Genomic DNA, 23,689 nt, shown 5'->3' with positions numbered 1-23,689 from the left:
CAATACATAAAACTTGACCATATCAGTACTGCGATTCTAGGACTCACTAAATGATTGCGTATTCGAATACTTTTTGCAAGATAATGTACTCACACAGCAAAAATACTGTTGTTTAATGGTTTAGATTCCTTGGTTGTATTCAAGGTTTAGAACATTTTTACAGTATTTTAGATGATTACTTAAATATACCAAACGTTTTTTAGTAATTTAGTTCCAATGATTGTTTTAGACTGTAAAAGATATGTTCGATATGTTATTGTTGATTAATTAAGCTGTTTAAAGCTAGTCTAAACATTGAATAATAACTAAGCCGTACTGATATTTTTTCAGTGAAATGAGCTAATATATAGTGACTCAGCACTACTGATTATTTGTCAGAAAATAAAACTGTGTTTAATATCTTAGTACTACTGGTTATTTCTCAGACAATAAAATTGATATTTAGTGACTGAGTACTACTGATTATTTGTCAGATAATAAAAATAATGTTTAATGACTTAGCTTTGCTGGTTATTTGTCAGACAGTAAAATTGTGTTTAATGAAAAAAGCACTATTCTTCATTTGTTAGGCAATAAAACTAATGTTTAGTGACTTAGTACTATTGATTAGTCAGACAATAAAACTACTATTTAGGGACAAAGCACTACTGATATTTTTCATGTTATAAACGTATACTTTAAATCTTAGCTGAACATACGATTACCTAAACAGTTAAAGTGATACTTATTAAGTTTAAACCTATTGATCATTTCACAAACTATTTTCATTGTTAGACAAAGCTTAGAAAACCGCAACTTTTCTATCTTCTCTGTTAACTGTAACAGACACTCTTGGTTACATGTCTGTGAACGTGACGTATATTGGTTGCCTTTGACGTCGTCACGACACCTTGCAACACCACGTGACCTGTTGCTGGCTTCCACAGTTACTTACTCCAGCATTCACTTGTTCATTCGGCGATATGGGTGCTATGAGAACGGCCGGAACCAGACCTGTTGCTAGCTAGTATAAAAGCCAAGAAAAAGAAAGACTATACTATTTTCTTAATACATCTTGAGAAAGAAGAATGGTTATAATTACAGTTGAAAAGATTTGCTGTATGGTTAGTTCTCAAATATACCTTTACGACGTTGTCTACAAAACTACCTTATGTTGCAGCTAACAGCTGAACCCGGTAAGTTAATTATCAAACCAAACATTTTAGCTCTTTTGGAGAACCTCATTATATTTTGGTACACGTTAATACATTTGTATAATTATGTGATAATAATAGAAGAAGTGCATAATATAATCATGTAATCTAGACATCGGAACGAGCAACATTTGCAAAACTGGCTCACTTGCAAAGCAAGCTACACTCACACTCACAGATATATGAGTGGAACCGAAATTAAATGATGCATTTTACAAATGCCTCAATGCTGCATTATATGTGCAGTGACAAACTAAGAGGCCGATAAGATTTGCTAAAATGACATTTCCAAAAACGCTTTTAAATTTCATAAAGTTTAAGAGTTTGATAAGTTCTCAACTGACGATGCAGTTATATCACAACTGTAATGTTACTTAGCGACCCGTCGTAATGCCTATTGATTCTTGTAGGGTTTCATACATGAATACACTTCACACTCTTTAAAAGAGGATCAAAAGCTGAGCAACTAAACACAATTAGCTGACAGGTACAAATTATGTCTGGAAAGTTATCTGACATGATGTACTGGTAGGCGTAACTAAAGTAGCGATATTAATATTTCAATCATCTTAAAAGAGTCTAGTACACTATAATAGTCTCTACTACGCTCCTGTAAGTACTTACTAGATAAGTTACATATAGTGCTTAGTGTACAGTTACTAATCACGCATATTTCGCACCAATTTGCTCTTACAGTGAAGCATTAACTTTCGTCCAATTTTAAGTTATATCATTTATTGAAGTATGATACGGTTTTCGTTTTAATTAACAAGATAACACTAAGTCTTCACTTAACAGCCTTGTTCAGAGATAGTTATGATGCATTAGAATGTTAAATATATGTATATATATACGTTGGAGAAAGCTTTAATGTGCATGATAGGTAGAAATGAATAATCGGTTTCAATTTGAAAGACTGAAAACACTGCAATATGGTTGAAAAGAGAAGAAAACCTACTACTTTACAATTTTTTTATCATTAGAGCTTTAGTTGGGGTCAAAGATAATCGGGTTGGTGCACAAGGTACTCACAAACTGATCGAAATAAGCTTAACGATAAACTAATATGATAAATGTTGTAAGAAAACCTTTACTTAATATATTGTTTTTATAAAGTAGTTGTATTGACATATAATTTATAATTGTATTTCAGCATCACTTTAAAGACTACGTGTCTGAAGATATAAATTTGGTTGAATTTGGGGTATGAGAGATAAAACTGTGATCAGGCGTTTTATCTTTACGAATATTATAAAGTGATAACGAATTCGGAGTCAAAAGTGCCGAATTTTCTTTTCTTCAAAAGTCGAAATCAGTTACCTCATTGTCCAAAGTAGTAGTTTAGGAGTAGGGGAGGACAGATGCTCACTGAAACCTGTGCACATTTTGTGCAAAAATGAAAAATAATAATAAAGAAAACAGAGAAATAAGATTTGGTACTGCTAAAAGATAATAATAACTCAATCAAGTTTTTCTCTCAACGCTCAGTATTTATTGAACAATCTTTCAACTTCTCAAGTTGTTCATAATATTAAATTCTAAGCGGCGAAGCCGATAAGTATAAAAAAGACTGAGGTACCGGAGTTAAAATATAATGTAGTGAAAGCACGCGAATAACGTGTTTTACAACAGTATTGGCGTCCTTTTCACAATAGCGAAATACAATAAAAAATGAGAAACATTGTTAGAACATTTTCCTTAAAATATTGCAAAGACAAAGCGTAGTTCGCGAGATAACTAACTACTGATATAGAATGGATTAAGGTTAATGGAAATAGAATATGTAATAATAGGTATGCTAATGATATAGCATTTACTGGCGAGTCTTAGTTAGAGAAACAACGGTTATTGTAAGCCATCGAGGCCATAACGTATTGGTTTGACGCGTTGCTGAACAAGTCAATGATAACAGTTTCCAATGTTTAATGTCTCTACAACGCATTATTATAGCTTTGTAGATCAATACCCAACAGGACCATAACGTATTGATATAGCCCGTTGTCAAAATAGTCAGTGAGATTGTCGTGATTCTTTCTAGACCTCATCGTTTTAACATAATATGCTTAAAAATATAGAAGCATAGCAAGAAGTACGACAGTCTTATTGGCTATTTCAGCAACGTGTTGAGTCAGTATGGTATGACTGTTGGGTACAGTTTACAGAGCCATAACGAGTAGACCTATGTTCGGCAATGTGTTAACCAGTACGTTGTGTCCACAATGGCTTGCTATAAACGGTTATTTGACTGGCTTGTGGACTAAGAATAAATGTCAACAAAACTAGGACAATGGTAATCTCACGGTCTGTGGAAGCTCTAGGAATATGCATGAAACTAAAATATAAAGATGTGGAAAAAATAGAAGGGTTTACTTATTTAGGGACAAATATTAGTAATGATGACAAGTGTGGACAAGAAATAAAGCGAAGAACAGGAACGGCAACCTAATTCTCAAAGAATTGCCAATGAAAGATATTTACTATAATGTAAGAAGAGGCTACTAAAGTGTTACTTATGGTAATTCCCACTCTTTGTAAAGTGTGGAAACGTGGGACATGTGACACAAAACGACAGATAGAAGCATTTGAAATGTGATGTTGTAGACGAAGGACGAATATAAGCTACGTAGAACGAAAACCTAAAAACGGAAGCACTGGAACAACTGCTGGACCAGTGTGAAAACGGAAAATGCGCTACTTTGAGCATATGATTAGATCTGAGGGAAGGAAGAAGAAGAGCGAGAGGCAGGCAGAGATTCACTTGGCTTGTTGACATTAAAACTGGATCGGAACTGAGAATCTTCGTTAAAAAAAGTTGGTGCACGCAGCAAAGAATACAGAAGAATGGAGAACAATAGTCATCGACTCTGAGAATTAAGGAGGACACCAGGACTGATTGAAAGAGATAAGACGATTTCGAACAGAAAAGCTGAAAGCTTGCTCTGAAATATTGAACGTTAAGATAAAACCTAACTCACGTATTCTTTTTTAGTGAATAATAAACTCATGTTATGAATTTGAAATATAATATTTACATTTTGTACTATGATTTAGAAATGGCCGCGATGGCGCTGCGAACTAAGATAAATGTAGTGTTCGCCCCCATGTGGCCAATCCTCTTTGGTTTTGTATGTCGAAACCGACAAAGTGAGTACATGTAAGAAGAGCTACCATCGTTCCAGTGAGTGAGAGAATTCGCGTAATATTATTCGATATAAGTTTTAATTAATGTTATTAACAGAATTTGGCAAACATGCGAGTGTCATTAATCATGTACAATCTACGTCAAGAATAGATGCTTTCTAACCCATAAAGTAAGCCTAACAATAACAACTTCTCTATCAGGAGCTACTACCACATTGTATTTGATGGTCTTAAAATATTTTACAAAGTTTTCCTTTGATTTCTTACAGAAACATAAAGAATCCTAAGGAGATACTCGTGTTCTCAACATCCTGAGATAACTGATTCTTACTCATTATGTTGCCTAGTGTTTAATAACATTTCTACTGGACTGAGCGTGGCCTAGTGATTAGCGTTTCCGAACTGTGAATCCAAGAGTTCATAATTCGTGTCCAGTTGCTCTACGCACTTTGGAGCTATGGGTGCCTTTCCTCTAGCTTATGAATACAAATTTGGGTACAGCCCCTATGTAACTTTGGGTAAAAATCATAAGCAAACAAACAGATATTTATATCGTATATAGTTCCTTTAATGGGCAGTTCCTTACATATCTGAAGGCTTATATAGCTCAAAAACGGAGTTTCGATACTTGTGATAGGCACAGCACAGATAATCCATTGAGCTTAACAACAAACATGCCACCTGTTTCTTTGTTAACTATATACAGTGCAGCTTTGTCCTGCTATGTCTGTTGATCAGTCAGGTCGCTGGGTGTGATTAAATGTCACTGTGATTGTTTTAACTTTGAATAAATAGAGTTGTTTAAACATTTGTTTAACAGTACGTAAAAGCTTGGAATGGTCTATTCCTTCATTGGGGTGTGTGTCTGTGAGACAGACTAGTTTCGGAGAATTCCACTCATGATCAGTGACCCTGGACACAATTTTGTACTTTTCTGACTTCTATCTAAAAACTTATATTTCAAACATTCAGGTCCCACAAGTTGTAGGAATAATCTAAAATATAAAGAAGTACATGACATTATTTAGTCTTCTGTCTCGTTTTTATGTATTTAGTTTCTTAATTATCTATTTTAGAAATAAATCTTTATTATTCCTGTTCTTTTTATTCTTGTTTCTTTAATTGTTCTATCATCTGATTCTTTCCCTTTCCCACTTTTCCCGCCAGGAAATTTCTCTTATCCTTTATGTCACTGTGATTAAATACACTATTATCATTTACTCATCCAGATGTTGGATTCTTATGAATCAGGAAATCATCTGCATATCTCAATATAGCACCACACTTTGTTTCCCAACCAAGAAATTATCTATATGTACACATAATACTACATTCAGTTCTTCAACAATGAGAAAATTATCTGTTTATTTCTGTCTAATACCATACTTGGTTCCTCACCAATCAGGAAATTATCTGTATAGGTCTATATGGTACCACACTTATTTCCTTACAAACCAGAAAATTCCCTGTTTTTCTCTACATAATATCACATTTGGTTTCTCATCAACCAGATAATTATCTGTATATTTTTGTATAATACCATACTTGGTTCCTCACCAATCAGGAAATTATCTTTGTAATATGGTACCACACTTATTTCCTCACAAATCAGGAAATTTCCTGTTTATCTCTACAGTGCTCTTACCGAATTTTTTTGTTTTCAGATTATCACGCTAAAGCCTTATATATGTTTCATATTTACTTTACGCTAATATATATGTTGCAGTATACAATTTCCCATGCTCCTGAAAGTTACTCCTGAATTGTAATGAGTATTAATATTACTATAGTGTTAGCAAACACAATCTACCATATTTTTGAACTACAGAAGTCATCGTTTATTGGCTACTGGAATACATTAAAATTATATTTAACAGTTACGTAATAAACTAAAAGTGAACGAGCAAATGGAACCAAAACCCTTACAGTAAGAGTAATATCTAAATTTAGAGGCGGCACATTAAAAATATCTGGCAGTACACGAAAACTATCCTATTCCCAATACTCATTTCCAAAATCAGCCAGTGTTTTGGGGATTATTGAATTAAAGACTTCTATGGAGAGCAAAAAGAAAATTATCGAATATGAAGTATACGAGAAAAATATAACTGACAAATTTCGTAAGTCTTGTTTATGAGTTTTACTATTAGTTAGTCAAATTAATGTTATACTATTAATTGAACGTTGTATATCAGTAAATGCGGTGAAGTTATACCACGTTACCGAATAATAAAACATTCATAAATTAATCGTTACAACCACCTGACTGTTTCAATATAAGTACCTAAAGTGCAACAACACACAATTAGAGCAGCAGGTTAGAAGATGTGTTTCAGAGAAAGAGTACATTACGATCAGCGTTTTGACCAAAGGGCTAGTATCGGGGTCATGAAGGCTGTTAACACGTATCTCCTTTACGGTTCTATAAAATGTTTTGATGAAAACATTCAAGCTGCAAATGTAGGTAGTCACTTTTCACAACATTTTCAACTAAAAGAATTAACTGACACAAGATTAAGCTGGAAGTATTTTCTTAAATTTTACATCCTGTGAGTTTTGTGATTGGATTGCGATTATTGCCGAGCTAATGTTGACTGAAACATTACTTTGCTTCGATTTTTACAGTTGTACTACATTAGGCGAAGAAGAACTACATCTTTTAAAGGCAGTTCATATTCCTCTGACTAAAGTTAAAGAAAAAATGCTATGAGGTGAGTTTTACAAACACATGAATGGATCTATGTAGTTTGTAGACATGAGGATGCCAGTTTTCACAATGATTTAAAAAAACTCATACCAAACAGGATGATGTAAATGATTGATATTCCGTTTAGGGTGATCCATACATTTATTTTTGCTTTCAGCACTTAAAATCTCATACAAAACAGGATGATGTAAATGAACATTCCAGTTAAAGCTAATTCATAAATTTTTCATCTTGTTTGCTTCTAACATTTCAAAGGAGCAGGAAGAACACGTGTGTGTATGATTTCTGAAACAAACTGCCAAACCCGTAGCTTTGTGATAATGTATAATTTGATTTGATGTTATTGAAACGCTTTTACCGAGACAAAAAAATTGGTCAGCTTTGTAAAATTGCAGATAGAAATCTGTAATGTTTTATATGCAGAATCCCATCTTTGTATTTACAAAACCGTTTATATAATCTTTATTGGGCCAGCAGTAAGTTTACGGACTTATAACGCTAGAATCCGTGGCTCGATTCTCCGTGATGGACTGAGTGGCTTTGCGGGTAAAATAACAACAATATAGTTATGTATATTGCTTGCTAGATGCTCAAAGTGATATTTTCTCTTGGTGAAAATATTGCCGCTTGTCTAACAAATCAGTGTCCTATCACAGTTTAAAATAGAAAGGAAATTACATTGTGAAGTGCCCCCTAGTAGCACAGCGGTATGTCTGCGGACTTACAACGCTAGAAACCGGATTTCGATACCCGTGGTGGGCAGAGCACAGATAGCCCATTGTGTAGCTTTGTGATTAACTTCAAACAAACATTGTGAAGTTAAAATGTTAGCCTGTATGAGGAAACAAAATTAAATCACTCTGGTTTTCCAGTACACTTGCTTGTTTGCAATTATGTACAAAGCAACACAATGGGCTATCTGTGCTGTGCCCACCACGGGTATCGAAACACGGTTTCTAGCATTGTAAGTCCGCAGACGTACCACTGTGCTACTGAGGGGGGGGGGGTGCTTCTTAGTACACACATGTCTTGTAAGTACACCACTAACACAATACAGTAATAGTGAAAAGGTTTCCCATAACATGTGATTATTACTTTTATAATGAAGCAAATCATTCATTTAGGCCTACTACACATAATTAACTTTAAACTATGATCGCGAGCCAGTGAAAAAACTGTAACTATGCAAGAAGGAAAAAAAAAACAACTTTTAAGCGATTTATTACGTAGTTGAGAAATATCACACCAGGTGGTGTATCGTATTAGTTTTGTAGGAAATCACCAGAGAACAGATACACAGTTCCTCAAATCGCTGCTACATCAGCGTCATGGGAGAAAAATATATCACTCTATAACATGATCTTATAACACAACACGGATCTCCTGGACGTATAACACAACACAGATCTCCTGGGCGTATAACAGACTTATTACAATCTCTACATAGCACTAACCTATTCTTATGTTTTTTAGTTTTCTTCAATTCCAAGTCAGAAAGTCCTTATCCCTTCGTACACAATATCTGGGCACGGACCGATTTGATCTTTCGGCGCTCGATCAGTGAAAGTGGGTTTTCTCGGGGTACTCCCCCTCCCCCACATCTAAAATTTAGGGTATTGGATTTATAGACCCCTGTCAGTCCTTCAAAAGGTACCATTTCTTAAGGTTTTTGTCAATTTAAAGTGAGCTTTGCCTTCTTTGTTCCCTCAGCCTTGAACTTTTTTTTTTCCACTTTAAGCTTTAACACTGCTATAAGGGCGAATGAGGGTTGAGTTAATCTTCGACCACCTGGATAATTATATTGTTGAATAGTTAATATTTAACAAATTATTCAAATAACTATCAGGTCCAAAAAGGAAAGAAGAAGAAGAAGAAAGAAACAGACATAGTTCCATGTGCGCCCACCAGAGTGCTCGGTAATGGATTTAATTATGTCATTTTGAATGTAATGGATAATCAGATCATTCGACATGATTAAGACTTAACTCTTTATTTGATTATGCTTTTGCTAATCAGATGACTGTATATAAGTCATTAAAACTTAACTGATGTCATCACGTGATTTTATATATGTTTTTTATATATTTGATTATACCATTCCATAAAACTAATTACGTAAATTATGAGATGATTATAATAGTAAGTGATCAGTAATATAATTATAGTTGACAAGAGTGACTCACGATATAGTTACAAAGTGGACAAAAAACATTATGATTAGCTCATTGTAAAATTTCACACAGTACTCTGCATCTTGATCATAACTAAAAGAACTTCATGGTCAACATTCCATATTGTGATACTAATTTTAATAAGTCAAAAATTAAACTTCACGAATGAAACGTCTGATAGTGTAATGATAACAACGTTTTATTTATTTTTTTGTATTTGTTTTACAAATATATTCTGTAGTTTTTCAATAATGCACTTCATGGCTTATGTTAAAGCATTAGTTTTAACTTACATTCATTTTGCGTTATCTACATAGCTTTGAAAAGGGCTGTTATTAACCTTAAGTTAATATAGTCTAGTTTATTTGCATTTTCGGTTTGTTGAATTCCGTGCATAGCTACATGAGGGTTAATTTGAAGTGATATATTATACGGAAGACAGTTAGTTATCACCACGCTTGGTTTCACTGTCACTTTTATAACCCGCCCACGACCCAAAATTAAGGGGCCTCTAAACCACGAAACCCCAGCTCCAGAATCAGACACACTAAACACTGAGCCACTTTTGGCCCCCACAACGTCTAATTTCAACATAAATTACAGAAAAAATACTACCACAAGGAAAATGACTTACTATGAAATATATATATATATTTATTGAATATCAATTTATATATATATATATATATATATATTGAATATCAATTTTTCTAACTTATAAGTCACTCATGTTAATTGAATAAAGTCAAATAAATAACTTTCCATTTTGGTTTATCAGAAGTCACATATGATCGGATAACACATATTATATATTAATAAAACTGTATGACTTTTCATAGAACCTTTCAGTTTCAAATAATAAAACTTCTTCATATTATTCACAAATAGAAATATAAACACCACTCTCATATTCTAATATTTGGAGTTATGTGTTAAGTAGAGAGGGGTTGTGACATATAACACATTTGAGAAGTATTAATTCTTGAGATTACTGAGTCAGATTTTGCACTAATATATTGAGGTCTTCATTTTACATGGAAAAAAAATGTAAAAGGTCTGACAAACAGCAAATGTTTTATAATATGAATATTTGTTCTATATAAATATTCAATAATAATAACAGTATGCTAAAATATTTTACGTCAACCAGTTTTAGTTGTTCTTTCTTTTTGAGATTACTCAAATTTTACACCTCAAATCACTTTTTATGTACATCCGTATAATTTACATTTTCTTAATATTTGAATAGTCATATTTTATGACTAAGTTTAGTCATTATAGATTGAACATTAATAGATATTTTTTACATTTAATTTGGCATCTATATTTTTTTGTATATAGCTGAATATTTTACTAATATATAATACTTGTTGTATTCACAGAACCATGGTAAGGTTGTGACACCAATGAGACACATAGTACCCTTCATTTTGACAACAACCATAAATCCCATCAATCCAAATTTCTTAAGAGTCATATCAAAACATATTCGAACAAATTAAACCTATTAGTCCCACCATTGAACAGGTGATCTATCTCATAGGTTAATAAAACTAACTAAGCTTTCGACTTTCAAACTTTTTACTAATTACTTTAATATTCACCCCATCAGCTTCCAACAATGCTCTTTCAAAACTCTTATGAACATTATGAGGCTGATAAACCACGTCTCTAACAATACTATTTTCAAACCGCTAAATCAAGTAGCTTTTGTACATTTTATTGGGGAAAAGTTTTAATCCTCTCTTCACAGTTAAAAAATGTGTAAAGACGATATCATTCTAGTTGCCCCAATGGCTCTTCGGTAAGTCTGCAAGCTTATAACGCTAAAAGTCGGATTTCGATACCCGTGGTTGGCAGAGCACGGATAACCCTTTGAACTTAACGACACTCCAATCAACCAGTCATCCTAGTTAAACACTATACTGTTACTCAATCAAGTACAAGTGTAAACTCTAATTAGAACTGGGTTAGGAGTGGCCTAGTATTAGCATATGGGGCTGTGATTAGAGTATTCCAAATGTTGGCGGTTGGCACCTTTTGACTACCTGCGTTCCATCTAGTCTATCAGTCCAAAACTAGAAACGGCTAAGATAGATAGCTGTTATGTAGATTTGTGTAATAATCTACGCAATCATCCAGTCTAATTATACTGTTCTGACATATATTGAAACATTTATTGAGAGAAGACGTTTTTAAATAACGGATTATATCTTTTATATATATTTTCAACTTATAGTTCATCGTTTATAACCGCTGAAACCGTGTGGTAAAGATCACCATCTAAGTGTTAAAGGTGACTGCTGTAACAACGTGACAAAGATGACAGCTGCAACACCATGTTAAAGATCAATCACGACTGTATCGATGTGATAAGGTATCCTTCGTTGTACAGTTATTTACGTGTGTTAGCATTAAGTTGGATTAATTAGTCCGACAAGTATCACTGATCGTACATATATTTATGTGTGTTAGTGGTAAGTTGGATTCTCTAGTCCGACAAGGATCATTGATTGTACATTCACTTATGTGTGTTAGCATTAAGTTAGATGCTTTAGTCCGACAAGTATCCTTCATACATTTGCTTATGTGTGTTAGCATTAGGTTGGATTCTTTATTCGGACAAATATCATTGGTAGTACCTTTACTTTAGTCTGGTAAGTATCACTGATTATACTTTTAATTGTGTGTCAGCCTTAAACCTGAATTTCTAGTTTAAAAATTTGATTGCTTAAAATATTTAATGACAAGTACTATTAATAAAATGAGTTTAATAATTTCATTCACACGTGAGTTATTTATTGGACATTTTTTTCCGCTTCTAATATTAAATGGCAAGCGTTTTATAACTATACAACTGCTGATTTAGTTTTTACTTATATTCAGAAAATTCATGAAAAAACTGTAATTCAAAGTCTTCCTGATCCTCTTTAAATATATTTATAATAATAAAAGGGCGTGTCTGTGTGTGTGTGTGACCGCCAAAACTTCAACAGAAAGAACCTAGAAATCTAAACTTTTGCACACATACTAAGTGGACCCTGAGTGTGTGCACCTGGGTAATGTTACGTATTCACGTGCGTGCGCGCATGTGCTTTCGCATCTTTTTAATGAGGTAAGCTAGCGAAAAACCACATAGAAAAAAGTGCGACCGCCATAGCTCCACGAAGAAAGAACCTAAAAACCTATAATTGTGCACCCATACTAAGTGGCCCTGAGAGTGTGCACCTGGGTATTACTTATCTTATCCATGTGCGTGCATATGTTTATAATGAGGCAAGGTAGCGAAAAACCACAAGTGTTTTTTATATTAAAAGTAGAAATCAGACAGACACTCACGTGCTCGGTGTGCACTTGAGTATCGTTACTTATCCACTTGCGTGCGCGCATGCGCGTCTTTTTAATGAGGCATGCTAGCAAAAAAACCACATAGAAAAGAATATGTGACCGCCATAGCTCCAAAAGCAAAGAACCTAGAAATCTGAAATTTTGCACCCATACTAAGTGGACTCTAAAGATATGCACCTGGGTATTATTGCTTGTCTACGTGCGTGCGCGCGTAATCATCTTCTTATGCGAAAAACTAGATAGAAAAGAAATGTGTCCGCCATGAAATATTAGTGTTTTGACTATTATAGGATGTTATAGTGGTTTTTCAAACTATTATAGGATGTTATACAATATTTTTTTACTATGATGGGGTGTTATAGAGTGTTTTCTAACTATTATATTGTAGTGGTTGTTTAACTATTATAGAATGTTGTAGAGTGGTTTTTGAAATATTATGGTTGTTATAGGGTAGTTTTAACTATTATGGGACTAGCGTATAGCCCGTCAAAAATGACGGGGCAACTACTACTACCCCTACCCCATAGTATACCCTAACCTCACATTTGGTAGCGAACTGAAATAAATAAATTTTGTGAAATCAAGCTTGACCAACAAAGAGGCACAAAGGTGCAGTCGAGGCAGTCAAACTTCGGTAAATTCTTTTTAATGAGGCAAGCTAGAGAAAAGTCACATAGGAAAGAAGTGGTTCCTTATATAACAACTTCTAATATATAGAAAAACCAGTGTGTTTTGGTAACAATGCGTTCCAACAATGGCTTTTGTGTTATGTTGCTTAGCAACAAAAGTGTATAGGTTATACTTTTATGCTAAAATGGATTCAGAATACACACACTATCAACCTAATTACCCGAGCGAAGCTGGGTACTGTCGCTGGTATATATATTGAGGGAGAGAGAGAACGGAAAAGATAGTGATACTTTCAGTTTTTTTAACATAATTTGAATCAGTTTAGATTAAACGAAAGATAATTTTTCATATAATTAGGACTTCTTAGAGTATTAAAAAGTAAATTCGTTATCATAATTTAAGGGTAAATTTAAATACTCCTTAACTTAGTGTCTTTGCTTCTTACTACTTTAATGAAAATTATTTTGAGGCATGTTCGTTAGCATCTAATCTTTACTATTCCTACAATCACATGAAAATATATGCATTTTAACTTAGTAGTTTGAAGTTCATTTCGATGTGGACATCCATATAAAACCTCAATTAAGTAGTATGTTCAGTGCAGTGGACTTGAGAATATGTAACTAGTTTAATTAATGTTATAATTATGATAGTTTCATAAGTGACAAAGTATTCTTAATGTTTAACGAACACGTTTCACGCAAGGAATGTGTCAAGGCTTTACTATAAACACTAGAAAACACTATAAATACAGACTTTTTGTCCAACAGAAACGTTGAAAGGAGTATATATTAAACGATTAAGAAATAATAAATCCACACCAGGACAGCTTATATATTTCTTAAGAAAACAGTACGCTAGAGACGTATATCAAACAATGGGAAATTTTCTGATGCTTTAAGATATGCTACCTCGTGTTTCGTTTTTAACGATAAACAAGTGGAAATTATTCCAAGAGACCTCTATAATCCACGTTAAACTTATATGTACGTTTCTCGGTAAGTCTGTAATAATATATATGGATATATATAATCCACGTAAACTTTCTATGTACGCTTCTCAGTTAGTCTATACTAGAACATTTATATAATCTACACAAACCTTATATGTAAACTTCTCAGATAGAGTCTATACTGGAACATTTATATAATCTACACAAACCTTATACGTACACTTCTCAGATAGAGTCTATACTGGAACATTTATATAATCTACACAAACCTTATACGTACACTTCTGAGATAGAGTCTATACTAAAACATTTATATAATCTACACAAACCTTATACGTACACTTCTCAGATAGAGTCTATACTAGAACACTTATATAATCCATGTAAAACTTCTATGTACGCTTTTCAGTTAGTGTGTACTAGTGTACAAATATGGGTTCAATATTTGCAGTGAAAGTGGATTTTATAGTGTTACTATTCTTTATCAAGGTAATTCTATAATAACAAAACCAAGACAACAGAAAATAAATGGACAAGTATGAATGGAGGTAAAGAAACGTTACGATTTATTGTCAGGTGCACTTAAAATTACATTACTTCGTTTCATTTTATATTTTTACGCTTTTTTGAACTCCAATTTTTTTATCCGATTCCTTTATAAATGTTGATTCTGTGTGTTTTTAGTTTGGAAACCTTGTCTTTATCTCTTGTTTTGGTATTTTAGTACGAGTAGTGTACGTTTTCATTAGGATATGACTTCACTGTTAAAATAGAACATCTGAGTTAAGTCCCTTAATCAGCGAACATGTTTCATTTTCCTCTCAGTATGGTTATTCTGTGACGTTCCACTTTATGTACGTTGTTCCCACACCGAAAACGTAATTTCATTTGTTAGAGACATTCCGTAAACAAATCTCATTCGTTCTTAATCAAGATTTGGACAGAACCAAATTCTCCAAACAAACCTAATTATCAGAGCAGCCAATTCCAAAGTCGATGAGGTAACCTACGTTATTGCTTGGTTTGGTATACAAAGTAAGCTCGAAAACATCGGAAAATAATTTTCTACTCATTTCCTCAGAAGTCTCATGTTTGAATCTTTCAAGATTAAGCTGGCGCTCTGATTTGAAATCTTCTCCTTTCGATTTGAAGAAGAAAAAAAAAAGCCCATAGCTGACTAAACCACTATAAGTTTCATTCGTACATACTTCAGATCTTAATAAGCACTGTGCTTCGCAATCGCTGTCATCTAGTCAGCTTAAAATGTTTTCTAACATCAAACACTTATATACATCAAATAAGTCCAAAATAAAATACAAATGGTCTTAGTGAATAATTAATTTGTATTCAAGTATACATTTAGCAGTTAATTACTTCATCTTATAAATAATTTTTCTTTCTCAAAAAGAGAGATTACTCGTAACTCATATAATTAACTCTTATAATTTTGTTTCCTAGACTCTAACATTACTACCTTATCTAATGGAAAGCTGGGGTCGATTAACGAGAAAAACATGAAGAAAACGAAGCTTTAATACAAAAGGTTTGTATAACTTCACTTGTTTTCATTTTAGGTAAATATTATTCGACTCTGATTTTATTTCGTACATTTTAGGTATTTATTAACGAGAAGGAGTCTAGGCCATAAAATGGTTAAATTCGAAAGTACAGATTTGTATTTTTAGTAACTTCTACTTAGACCTCATCTTTAATGATATATACAGTGGAGAGTCTGTAGTTCCAAACTGCTGTGTAATATAATGCTACAACACACACACACACGTTGAATATAATCTGTATGTACAATATACTATATCTGATAACGTTAGAAAACATGTTCCAAAGAACTTTATATATACAACATAACGTTACATTACACAATACATTGCATTACAAATTACAAATAATATGTAACTGCAAGATATTGTAAAACATAAAATGACAGTGAAAAATATAAAGAAACAATATAAAACAAAGTGGTATAGAAACAAACATTACACTACACGATATGAAAACTTGTGACAGCAAGATAATTAAGAAATCAAGGTTAGACTAAACAGTATGGAGAACCTGATAAGGCTTAATATTTGTAATAAAAGCCACTTAAACGGCAATTTTTTTTTCCAATTCCTTTTGAAACTCCTATATTGCATGTATGTAAATAGCGTTTGGGATAAATATGTTTCTTTTGTCGTCCAGCCTAGTTGACGAGCTCTGGTATTAAAGAAAACACTCTTAGGCAGTGAATTGTGTAAGTTCTGACATGCTATTTTTACACATATATGATTTCAAGTCTGAAGTGGTTAAAGCGAGATTAATGTGACAAAAGTTGAGATTTTTATAACATTTATTAGGCTTCGCCAGTTTTTCGGTGTTTAAACCATAAATACAAAGAACCTGCACCAAGCTTTGGTTTAGCTTTGAATTTCGCGCAAAGCCACACGAGGGCTATCTGTGTTAGCCGTCCTTAATTTAACATTGAAAGAGTAGAGGGAAGGCAGCTAGTAATCACCACCCACCACCAACTCTTGGGCTACTCTTTTACCAACGAATAGTGGGATTGACCGTCATGTTATAACATCCCCACAGTTGAAAGGGCGAGCATCTATGGTGGAAAGGGGATTCGAATCCGCGACCCTCAGATTGCGAGTCGAGCGTCTGACCATGCCGATGTGTCTACCGCTGAAGTTATATAATATTTTTTGTAAAAGTACTAATGTCCGACGTGAACCCCCTGAAGTTAAATGGTTTGTAATATTCGAAATCTATAAACGTTCCTGGTCAAGTATCTGAAGTTCCCGATTAATAAGTGTTATAACAATCACAGTTATAGTTTCCAAAGTTTATTGCCCACCAATTATAGCGAACCAATAATATATACTGTCTTTTGGCGCGACTCGCTGGATATATTTATAGGCGTGAGGAAAGTTTCTCGAAACTTCAGCTTACGCAACAATATAAACGATACATCAGTTTTTACGTACACACATATATATTGTTGATTCTTACACTCGAGAATTTTCTACAATTTTAGTGAATAGGCGGGAATTTATGTAGATCACGAAATAAAAATTTATCTTAAACAAACATCGGTATTAAAATAGATATGATATTAAATCCATCAGCACCTTCATGTCAAATCTGGTGAAGATCCATCAACAGGAGGCGAAGTAGTGGTAAAAAAACGCCCATAAAAACCGCAAAATGCAAAACTGAAAATTTGTATGCACCCTCCACATGAACCTAATGAGCCTCTATACCAATTTTAGTGAAGATCCTTCCACACCCTGCGAAGTAGTTACATGGACATACAACAGAGAGTACTATTATATTTATATAGAAGTAGTTACATGGACATACAACAGAGAGTACTATTATATTTATATAGAAGTAGTTACATGGACATACAACAGACAGTACTACTATACTTATATAGATAATATATACATTTTGTCCTCACAAGTTACCTTAGCGTTTCGATCATTTCTTAAATACCATATATAACTATTGCTATCTTTTATGCCATAGTTTACATTTCAAATTATCTGTTGATATGAGTCACTTTAAACCTTAAATAATATATATATACATAACATTTTACTGCATGAAGATTTCTTTAACATTTTTCCTTTAAAATGGTCCAGTGTTAATCGTGTAAATGAAATTTACTAGCTTAATGTTTCTCAATAATTGTGTATTTTTGCAAAAAAAGAAAAAGGAAATAATAATAATAAGAAGTGAGAAGTCCGTCTGTTTTTGGACTTACCACATGTCAATGTGTTAAACAAGTTTCGGAAAATTTTCATCACTGACCAGTAATTTGACTTCAATTTCCTGCTGAAAAGTCTTTATTACCCCTTCATTGTATAAAACATGTAAACCTTGTAAACTTAAATTTAAAAAAATTGCACTATTTTCTACATATATATTCAAAAGAGGTTTGTTTGGAGTGTGGTGCTACTCAAATATTATGTAATATCACAAGAGTAACTATGGAGAACTCAGCAGTATCAGAAAAGTGTTAACAATACCCCTGTGAGTGCCTACTAATTTACTAAACGCATGCTTTTTTAAACTGCAATTTTAGTCTAATGATTCAGTTAAAAACAAAGTACTTTCTACATTTGATTTAATAATGCATGATGATGATGTAACACAAGAATAGCTTAATCATTAAAATTAGAAATGTTACTCAATTGTAGGGTTTATTTACTTTCGTTTCTTCAGGGTAGTCTTGGTATAAACGTGGGAGAGATTCGGTATTGAAGATATTTGGGTTTGACTGCAGTACCAATGATCGGTCGAGCCACCGTATGGATACAACGCTTGTGCTTAATTACAAACCCTGAAGTTTTTCTTCGTTCATAACTTATTTTTTAGTTTTAGGAAGGAACTATTTTGATTTGTATTGCATATGCATATTTTTCTCTTTGGATGAAATATTTTTTTTTATTTCTCTCAACACCAAAATCGAAATCTTCCACAAGAAAGAAACGCAAGGTCTACTCTTTACCTTGGATTTTCGATTTATTATTTCGTTACACTGGTTTACTTTTGGTGAGAAGAGGAGATCAAAATACCAAGCACATTTACTTTCGATGCAAAAAAAGAAAAAGGAAGAACAGAAATATAACAATAGTAATGTGTATAAACTACGAATGGATAAGGCCTAGCATGGTCTGATGATTAGGACACTCGACTCGCAATCTCCGGGGCGCGAATTCGAATCCCATCACTGAACATGCTCGCCCTTTCAACCATGTGGACGTTATAATGTGAAGGTCAATGTTACCATTCGTTCCGAATTAAGGACGGGTAGCACAGATAGCCCTCGAGTCGCTTTGCGCTAAATTCGACAAACAAACACACTCATTAGATAATAAGTTATGAAAAATTTAGTTGAAATACTATGACTGCACGCTTCATCCTTGTAACCCGTAATGGACTAGTTAAGAAAGAAGTGTTTAAGTTAACAACGATAACATTTCGATGTTAAAGGAAGAAATAACTAAATACAGTGTATATTTTCCACAATTACTTATTTTTCAGCTAAAACTCTGTTTGTTGAGGTTTAGCTGATGTGGTAAGTTTTAATGTTAAGTTAAGGACTTTGTTTTGAGCCGACAAACTGAAAAAAATAGGTGAATTACATCAATCCTTTCATTGGGTAACCCATATCAATGCTTAACTAAGAATAAAACGATTTTTTAAACACAGATAATATACTCATTAATAAATAAGTTATCCATGTGCTTTATTATAAGAACGCAGCACACATTTAAAAAGTATAATGATTTATTTACGATAAATATTATTAGGATATTATCTCAAGTCTTCATAATACTGAAACACAATTGGTTACTGTTATGATGTAGACTTGTTCATCCTCAAATTGAAATATATCTAAACGCAAGCAGGAAATAAAACATACCCATATCTCCTCCCCAAACGGTGTTAAAATTCAACTTTTTATCAAATATTTAATGTAATGCACAGACAGACCTTGTTAAAGTTTAACATTTCGTTAAATATTCCACATCATGTACAGGCAAAAACTATTCAAATATAACCTGTCGTTAAATATCCTTTGCTATGTACAGGCAGACTTTGTTAATGTAATTCAGTACGTTAAATATTCTGCGTCATATACGGGCAGACATTGAAGTGTAACCTTTCGTCAACTTAGTTTTATCATAGTTAGGCATACACGGATTGGAAGCTATCCTTTCTTTGAATCCACCGTCTCTTCTATGGTTAGAAAGAGGTGGAAATAAAAACCACTCTTCTCGGCCGTTCGTCATGTTCAGTCAAACACACGCCGGTGTATCATGATAAAAATAGGTTGAAACTCATCTCTTTCTCTCACTAACCTGATCGTTTCATGTACAGAACCTGGTTGAAAGATAATATCTTGCTAATTCCGTTGCGTCGTACACGGACGTAAGTTGAAATAGAACCCTTCAGTAGTTCCTTAGCGTCACTTACAGACACAGGCTCAAATGAACCCTTCATCCCTTCCTTTTTACGGTAAAAAAAAAAGACAGTAGTATTTGTTAAATATAATATTTTTACATCATGCTTGACTCACTTAGTTCTTTACGGATTTCAAGCCACTGTCCAATAGACCTTTCGTTCAATATCAGAACTCATCGGTTGGGCTAGACTACGAAAGCCAAAAGTATATCTGAAAGGCTATTTGTAAGTAGTACAAGAGATATATTGTATCATTGTTAAACGCCAGGTTCGATCATCAGCCTCAGTGCGTTATACATTGTAACATAGCAATTATTCCTTCATCTCAAAATAGTCAGGAGGGCCTAATCGTTATCGTATGTGAAGTTTCGGGGATCGTATCCTGTTAGCGCAAAAACGCACTCGGTACTTTAGGGATTTGATGCGCTATAATAGCAACGGCCAATTCCTACATATGGCCAGACAAGAGTTGGCGGTGGGTGATGTTGATTAGCCACCTTCCTTCTAATCTATTACTTCTAAAGTAAGAATGGCTATGCGCAGATATCTCTTGTGTAATTTCGAAAAAAAAAATCTAAAATAAATGTCTCATTCACACTTTTAAAATAAAAGGTTAAAATAATTTTATTTGGAAAAGTACCAAAATGTAGTTGTCTGTTAGTTTTCGGATATTTTGATATTCGCATTAAGCTACTGATATACTTGTCTTTTCTATTATTGTTATTAAAGCAAAGCTACACAATAGATTACCTGCTCTCTGGCCACCGATGGGGATTTTGTAAGTTTGTAAAGTTACTGCTGATCCATCGGGGGACACTAATAGACTAGAGGGAAAGTAGCTAGCCAACAGCACTTACTGCTTATTCTTTTCTCGCCGAATAGTGTGCTTTGACTGTCATGCTTATAACTCACACACACTGTCTCAAAATTTCGAGTGAGATTTATTTTTAGTTTTTGCTGTGACGGGACGTAAACGAAGGATAGTCGAACTCATAATCTAGCATGGTAACTACTGATCAAAAAGTTTATTTAAAATCTTCATCTTTAACACTAGTTATCAGTAGCTTTTGATCAAAGTAAGCTACCTATACATGGGACAGAACTAAAATTGACCCAGTTAACAATGTAACTAATTTAATATATATTTTTATTTAATTTAACAGCATCGTGATTAGAATACTTAGATTCATCAGCTGGGTAACAATGTAACTAATTTAATATATATTTTTATTTAATTTAACAGCATCGTGATTAGAATACTTGGATTCATCAACTGGGTACATTAACTGTTAGTTGATATTTTCGGTCGAAATTCTTTATCGGGGAAAGAAGACGAATAATATTAAACGAAAGAGTATTAAATATTATCGTGGCAAGCAAGACTTGATTTTTTAATAAATTTAAAAGCATATGGTTAGACAGTTAGATTCGTCACTATTATTTCATATCACAGAAACCGTTGAAATATTGGATAGTGACTAAATATCTGTCAGATTCCTTGAAAGTCAAACTCTTAAATCACATTTGTACGTATTTTAAACCTCACTTGAGTTGATTTTTTAAGATATTTTCATTCTTGACCATGGAATGACTATTGAACAGGTAAATACAGGAAGTAACTCTTGAATAACATACTACTAATTTGGAATAACTAATTTTCTAAAAAAAAGAAAAATGGAAATCACTTCATGTGTTTCTTTTGTTTTGTTTGTTGTTAAGCACAAAGCTACACAATGGGCTATTTGGGGTATCGAAACTCAGTTTTTAATGTTACAAGCCCTCTGACTTAACTCTGAGCCATCGGGAACCACTTTATTTGAAATAATCTGTTAATAAAGTATTTAATTGATTAACCTCTACACCTGTAGAAGAGTCATTATTGATACAGGCAGAAACGCCGCCCTATGCGCGGTTGTTTATGCTAGTAATTACTAATCGTAGTTGTCATACCTCATTCGAGAAAATAATTAGAAAAAGTAAACATTTTCTAAAAAAAAGTATTTTTTTCTGGGAAGTGCTGCACGGGAAAGGTGTTCAGATTATGCTCTTTAGTCAAACGTAACTCATTGCAACAAAATGATTCAATGTACAGAGCTCAAAATTTTCATAAGTTTTACTGATATAAACTGTAATGTTTTTATATATTAAAAGTGGTCCCGTTTAATGCAAAAATACTAGATTTCTTTTTAAGAACTCCAGTTTTTCAGTACTACATTTAAAATTACACCAATAAAGATATATATAATCAAACCCTTACGTACAGTCCTAGTAAAAGTCGTGTTCTTGTTGTGAGGAGAGTACTATTACTTACAATTGTGTTCTATTATAAAGAAATGGTTGTTTCACATACTATAGTCATTTTTCTAATTATCAGAATCTTGAATGCCCAAAGTGTGAAATTTGTTATGGAATTTTGTTTGTGGTCCAGGAGTTTTGGTTACATATATAACTACTAACATACACGCTACATCCATTATAATAAGATTATCTCTTTACTACGTTGCTTACGTTGTTTATGTGGTATGACATTACTTTTCAATACAGTCACTAACTGTAATGTTGTTTTTGTTGCGTCGAGGGCAGGGCGTGGCTCAGAGGTTAGGATGTTCCATAAGATTCGAAGGCCTGGGCGTGATGCCGCTAAACAAGATCTGCACTTTCAGCTATGGGCGTGTTATAAAAGTGGCATTCAATCTCGTTATTCAGTTCCAGTAGCCGGAAAAAAAAGCCCCCGGGGCAGTGGAAGTTGCTGACTGCCTGCCTTCCTACTGGTTGGTTAGTAATCTAAATTAAGAACGGCTACAGTTGACCCTCATAGGGGTCTCTGACCTGGCCGTTAATCTTATGTGCGCCTAAGATACCTGTCAATTTTGAAATAACAATACGGATTGTTTCTTCCAAGATTTAACGTTTAAAGCTATAATCTCGAAAAAATCAATTTCAAAAAATCCGAAGGTGAGATTTTGATCAGTATTAGAAAAAATGTGTAAAGAAGATTCTGTATTGAAAGATCACAGTGAAGAAAGCTAAAATGTTTTTCAATGGTTAAATGTTAATGGATGTTACAGTTAAGGTTTCAGTGTCATATGAAGGTTGTTGAAGTGTGTTCAGTATATTCAAAAGTTTTAAAGTTGGTAAATAATAAAACCAAGCTTCCATTTTAAACAGACTGCCGTGAAGATATATGAATTGTTTTTATATGGTTTCAAGGTAATCAAAATTTGAAAAACAATGTGTGAGCGTTTCAAAAGATTAATGCGAAGGAGTGCGGAATGTGTTCCAAGGGTTGAATGTAGAATAATATTACAACCAATACTTTAGCATCAAACTTTGCTGTAAAGATGTTCGGAATACGTTCCAAAGTTTAAATTTTGATCACGATTAAAGCCAACATTTTGTTTGTTTCTTTTAGAGAAAAGTCACATTGGGCTCTCTGCTATGTCCACTGCGGGGAATCGAGCCTGGGATTTTAGCATTGTAAGTCAGTAGACTTACCGCTATCCCACCTGGAGACACCAACATTTTGTTTTCAAAAGTTCACTAGGAAGGAGTTTAAAATATATTAGAATTAAAA

At 33.4% G+C, this 23,689-nt stretch overlaps 1 long non-coding RNA gene across 1 annotated transcript; it reads left to right on the top strand.

Moving 5' to 3' along the window:
* The first annotated feature begins 979 nt into the window (after positions 1-979).
* Positions 980-23,504, top strand: LOC111086916. The gene is made up of 4 exons (XR_002611631.1): positions 980-1,175; positions 11,452-11,589; positions 15,601-15,685; positions 22,699-23,504. It is a non-coding gene; the product is annotated as an uncharacterized LOC111086916 (long non-coding RNA).
* The last annotated feature ends 185 nt before the right edge of the window (positions 23,505-23,689 follow it).

This window comes from Limulus polyphemus, unplaced genomic scaffold, assembly GCF_000517525.1.
Source record: "Limulus polyphemus unplaced genomic scaffold, Limulus_polyphemus-2.1.2 Scaffold1550, whole genome shotgun sequence".
Taxonomy (NCBI): Eukaryota; Metazoa; Arthropoda; class Merostomata; order Xiphosura; family Limulidae; genus Limulus; species Limulus polyphemus.
This window is presented reverse-complemented; position numbering and strand designations above follow the sequence as displayed.